At 42.6% G+C, this 6000-nt stretch overlaps 1 long non-coding RNA gene across 2 annotated transcripts in view; it reads left to right on the top strand.

Annotated features, from left to right (window-relative positions):
- The first annotated feature begins 356 nt into the window (after window positions 1–356).
- LOC309537886 overlaps window positions 357–6000 on the top strand; it is a 28012-nt gene continuing 22368 nt past the window's right edge. For both annotated transcript variants that reach the window (XR_014222036.1, XR_014222037.1), the window contains exon 1: window positions 357–513. This is a non-coding gene — a long non-coding RNA (uncharacterized lncRNA). The remainder of the gene's footprint in view (window positions 514–6000) is intronic.

Here is a 6000-nt window from a genome sequence, read left to right as displayed (position 1 = left end):
TTTTTCTGCTGCTGATTAGTTGGCAACCCTATTTGTCAGCCTCTTCAGGATATGGTCATTGTCCTGCAGTTCACACTCCATGGTGCAGTCCTCTGAGAGAAATCAGGATTCTCTAGAGAGCAACCGTTCAGGTTCCAGGGCCATGCATAGGTGACCTTCACTGACCTTGATGTAGGTTATTAAAGATATACTGGAAAGTGCTTTGTGCCTTGTTTAGCTGAGCCCTTGTAAAACTGCAACCCATACCCACTTCAAAAGAAGAGACTTCTTTTGCAGTGGAGAAATCTACTAAGCCGGGTGGACAAATGGTCTGAGTCAGTACAAGGAAGCGTCCTCATATAAGTAAACTGGGAGGTCTTGGTGACGTAATTCAGAAGCAGCAGTGTGAGGAACGCAACACGGAACATTTTAAGCTCTTCTCCTCGTCCCTTTTGGAGACTCTTAATCCACCCATATCTGACCAACCTCGAGGAGGATGAAAGGGAGCTGCGTAATGCTACAGCTGTCGAAAAGGTAAAAGTTCAGAAGTGCAGGCACAGGCACAATGAAGATATCAGACCTCCGCTTTGTAGAAATTTAAAGGAATATGGTTCTGAATCATGGCTTTGGAATGCAGCTCTGACTTAATAGCTGCAAGCAGGACAGATGACAAAATGGAAGGTTTGTGAGAGGGCATCGCACCGCAGGCCATCTGAAAAACAAGACAAGGCGATGTTGAGAATGGGAGGAAATTCTATGCCGGCTGCTTTCACTAGGGGAGGAGGTAAGCTCATGTAACACGCCAAGATAGGTTATGTTCCAGCTCCCAGTGGTTTCAAGGGGAGATTTATGGGTTTCAGCTGGAGCCTTGGCTATTCCCATCCAGAGCTTCACAGAGCTCGCACACAATGATCTGTCACTGCGAGGGCCAAGGCCAAGACCCACCCAGCTGAGTCCAAGATTGCTGTGGATTAAGGCTTCATGAAAGGGTGAATGAGATAGGAGGGGAACTCGTGGCCACCTCTCCAGCCTCATAAAAAAAAGAACAGGGAAGATGTTCCGATGGATTTTGAAGACGCAGAAAATAATGCCCAGCACATTTATTTTTAAAAACAAATGTATGAGCTTTGTGTTCAGTTTTAGCTACACACAATACTATATCAGGGACCAGTATAGGTAGTGGTTGTTGTTGTTAAGTGATATCCAATTCTAGTGCTATTTAACTTGCTGGAGTTAATAGGCACCAGTAGCTAAGGTTCATTAATGTCCATGTTTCCATCCGAGTTCTGCTTTTGAACTTCCCCAGAGGCATCTGACTGGCCACTGTGGAAAACAGAGTGATGTACTGGATGGGTCTGATCCAGCAGGACTCTTCTCATGTGTTGTATCCAGAAGGTTCAGTCCCTGGTATCTCTAGGTAGGACTTTAAAAGAGCCCTGCCTGAAGCCCTGGAGAGCTACTGCAAGCCAGCGCGAACAACACTGAATTAGGTGGGGCAGTTGTCTGACTCAGCGCCATAAGGCAGGTTCATATACTGACTGTGTTTGCAGCTCTCTAAAAGAAACTATAAATGGCTGCCGGCCACAGCCAGTTGAATGCCATCCTGCTGGTTGCTGGCTACTTCAATGCCATCCCTTTGAGGGCATGACGTTCCAAGGAAATTGTCAAACTGTGGTGCAGATGTAGATATATGCATATTAGCAGGGGACAAGTGGTTAGATGTGGCCAACAGTCAAGGAGATAATTCTTTCCCTTTTAGAAGATGAACCATACAGTGTTTCCATTAGAATGGTTCTTTTCTTTGTACCATCTCATGGGGCAGTTTCCATCCTTTGTGGTTTTCCCATCTTGCAAATTCTACAGAAAAAGAAAGAAAAATAAAAAACCAAGACCCCAAAGCCTGTTTGCCGCAGCCTTGAATCATGAGTCACAAGGGAACAGTATATCTCTGAATTAATATGGATTCTGAAGATAGGAAGCAGAGAGAGAGAGAGAGAGAGTTTGGTTGTCTATCTTTGTACCCAACTTATTACTAAACAAACCTTTAGCAACAAGGGTCTCATTTTCAAGTTAGGCTGCAGATTTGGGCCAAAGGGGACGCAAGTCATGAGCATCGGGGAAGTGTCCAAATATTGCTCTGTTTTGGACATTTAAAAAAAAAAATCCAATGAAGATTTCCCTTCAGCTGACAAAGTGGCATTGAGTCCATGAATGCTTTTGTGTGAAGAAAATAATTTTGTCCGTCTTTGAGGTATCACAAGAACGTAAGCCTGCTGGATCAGATCAAAGGTCCATCTAGTCCAGGGTCCTGTTCTCACAGTGACCAACCAGATGCCTATGGGATTCCCACAAGCACAGGCGCCAACTCCTAGGGGCCAAGGCCCCTTAACCCCCCATTAAAATATTTGAGGGGGCTGCCCCCAAGATGATGGCCATTGCCATTAATATGGCATGTGTATTTTGATTGATTATGTGGGGCAAGGCTTACCTGCCCTCCATATTTTATTCAAGTTGAGACCCCTGCACACAAGCAGGACCTGAGCACAACAGTACTTTCCCCACTTGTGATTCCCAGCAAGAAGACTCTGTTGTTTTAACCACAAGAAACAGAAGATGGGCTACCCCTCTTGAATTTTTTAGCTTGGCAATTGCCTCTGTGGTGAGCTGGTTTTGGAAGTGGGTTCAGATCCCATTTGGTTGCCCTTTTATCATTTGGCTTTGGACAACCACCCTCAATTCAATAAGGAAAGGAATTAAAAAATTAGGCCTCTGGAGCTTGAATATTTAATTATTATCTGAAATTACCGGTACTCTGACTGACTGAGATCACTTATGTGAGTGATTTTTTTAAAAATGACCCTCCTTCTTATGGTCCCCAGTAGGGATGGGTGAACATGTCAATTTCATTTTCTCTGTTCTCATTTCTTTAATCTTAAGTTTCATTCTTCATATTACCACACTGGCTTGCAATATCTATCTATCTATCTATCTATCTATCTATCTATCTATCTATCATCATCTATCATCTATCTATCATCTATCAATCATCTATATCTGTCTATCTATATCTATCTATTTCTCTATCATCTATCTATCTTCATGGATTTTTTTCTGATTCAAGTCAAAACACAGTCATTCTTGTGAAATTTGCACTTTTCTGAACTATGCAATGCGGTTCTCCAGTCAAGTAATGGGTACAAAAATGCATAGAACTAGTGTAAAGCATGCCTCTTAATGCATATATTGGTGGAAATAACCAATTTAAATGCATTATGTTCAGGAAAACTGCTTTGCGAAACTGTATATATTAGGTAAAATCCTCACTAAAATGCTGGTGAATTTTCATGATGACTCTTTTTTAAAAAAAACCAACAACCAAGATTGTTGCAGAAATCTGGAGAATTCAAATTCAAAGTGGGGAAAATACGAAATAGGAAGAAATAGAAATCTCCATATTCTCTCCTCTCTAATATTAGCTCACGTGAAGGCATTACTTTCAGCTGGAAAAGAACAGATGGAAGAATAGATTTTGCACACCCAGAACCCATTGTTGGCTTTAAAGATGGTGGTCAGGAACCCAGGGTCTCCTGTAATGGAGCAGAAAATGCATCACATCCTAAAGTCGCAATTACACCCACTCCTATGGCTGTATAGACTCCTCATTCCGAGTGGATCAAGTGCTTGCTATAGACATAAGGGGGTACTATGGGAACTACCATAGTTTGGAGGAGATGTCAAGCAGATGTGAGTGAGGTCTGCATGCACAATAGGTCTGGTCTGTATGCTGTGATTTTCCTATGGATCATCTCTCTTCAAAGAAGCCCTTTGAAAATGCCCCCATTTGCGACAACTGCTGTATGAATTAGCCGCAATGTGTGGAACGGCTCCAAATTGAGAAGGGATATTATTATATGCTATTATGATTATATATTGTATATGATGGTGTTCATCACTATATTCATCAGTGGTTTTACACTGGCTCTTTGAAGTGTGTGATCCATGTAGTTCTGACTCTATAATGTGACAACGCCTTTTGGAAGATGGAACAATTTTGGTGCAAAAAAATGCCCCTAAGCCCAGAAAGTGACGTCATGAAAACCTTTTCTGGCCTATTTTGTCGCCCGCAGATGTTTTGAGAAGGAGTGTTGAGTTATTATTTGGACCTCCAATTGATTGATGGGCCTCCTGTTTTTGTTTTGTTTCGCTGAGGTGAAATATGTTTACTGTGGCGTGATGTGGCTTAGGAACATTTTTCTTGTAATATTGCCTAGCTGGGTCACTGGGCACAACTGGCTTTTTATGTCAACCTCTATAATTAAAAAGCTGGGAGGGGGGTTCAAATGTTAATTATAAGCCCTATTTTGGGTCTTGTTTGAAAAGCTTCCTCTGTGATGCCAAATGTCACCATAGGGGTCTTTCCAAAAAAACCTGCTCTCTGTTTTGAATCACGACAACGTCAGGAATTTGTGGCTGACCAGTTGGAGGAAGTGGTCAACTGTATCCGCCTCTCCATTGAATCATGGGCCTTGGATTCCATTGGCTGTGACCACTTGAAAACGTAGAAGTGCTGTACCCAAGCCAAATCGGGACAAAATATAGCACAAGAGTAGCTCACTTGGGACCTGTTTTCAAATGGCATAGGAGAATGAATGATGGGGAAGGGCCAGTTGGTCAGGCTTTGATATTTATTATGGTTTAGTCGATTTATTTGCTGCTTTCCTCTAAAGAAAAAAATATATATCAAAGGAAGGAAAGCCACACAAATACAATTCATACAAACACAACATTTAAAAGCAATATCAACACACTAAAAAGGACCGTCCACTAATAATTATCACAAAAAAATATCTTCCCACACTATGAAGGCATGGTTGCCAGCTAATATGAACACAAGAGTCACAACACTGTTAGCACATGTCTGGGTTTATTCTATTTTTATTTTGTTATTACATTTAAATTCCACTTTTCCTCCAAGGAGCTTAGGGTAGTGTACATTCCCCAGTTTTTATCCCCACAACACCCCTGTGAGGCAGGTTTGACTGAGAGAGAGTAAAGTGCACATGGTCACTGAGTGAGTTGTATCTGGCTGAGCGGGGAGCTGAACGCTGGTCTCCCATGTGCTCTTCATAGAAACCAAAACCATGTCAATATCCGCACCAGGTGAGCCTTTCTGGGTAGAACATTCCACAAGCAGGGGGAGCCACTGAAATGGCCCATTATTTTCATTGTCATTCTGCAGGGGGGGGGTCTTCTAACAACCCTCAGAACCATTGACAAACTACATTTCCCAGGATTCTTTGGAGGAAGCCATGACTGTTGGTCGTCATGTTGACCATCTGCTTTAAATGTATGGTGCAGATGGGGGTTGAGGCAGCTTCCTTTGTTTACTAAGGAGAACTTTCCACATCCATAATGCTGGTGTCAGGAGAATGGGGAATAAATACCTTCTGGGTTACAGATGGAGAACTTGCAGCATCCCTACATGGACCTAGTCTGACTGACCTCCATTAGTAGAAACTTTCAACTCCCAGCAAATCAAGACCAAGATTCCCAATCTGTCAACTTGAGTCTTGATAACTTGTTTCGCTTCTGCAAGAAGTAGATCTGGATAAAGTTGTTTTTTAAACCTTAAACAGGCAGGCTTGGTCAAAGCATTGACCAGTCCACTGCACTATGACTTTACCAGGTCATAGTGGGTGGGGTTACACAGGAACCTGCAAAGACATCATAGCTCAAAGAACCTTTCCCTCTGCAACCATAATCAGTTTGGCACAAAGGGTAGTAAAGGAAAGGTCCAGTGGCTTCCAGTTCGAGTCCTAATAATAACAACAATCTGTTTTATCCAAGAGATCTTGGAGTTGCATACACTCAGGCTGCAACAGAGGGAAAGAGTGGAAGTAGGGCTATTCCAGTACCTCTGCTTGAGAGACCAGCTGCCATTTGCTCTTCTCCTAGCAGCAGCCATTCACATGAGGCTGCTTCATCTGTCTCCAGCTGGTGATTATAAAAATGTTTGAAGAA

The sequence above is a fragment of the Podarcis vaucheri genome, assembly GCF_965113315.1.
Source record: "Podarcis vaucheri genome assembly, chromosome: 7".
Lineage (NCBI taxonomy): Eukaryota > Metazoa > Chordata > Lepidosauria > Squamata > Lacertidae > Podarcis > Podarcis vaucheri.
The sequence above is the reverse complement of the archived record's forward strand: the minus strand, read 5'-3'. Positions and strand labels throughout refer to the sequence as shown.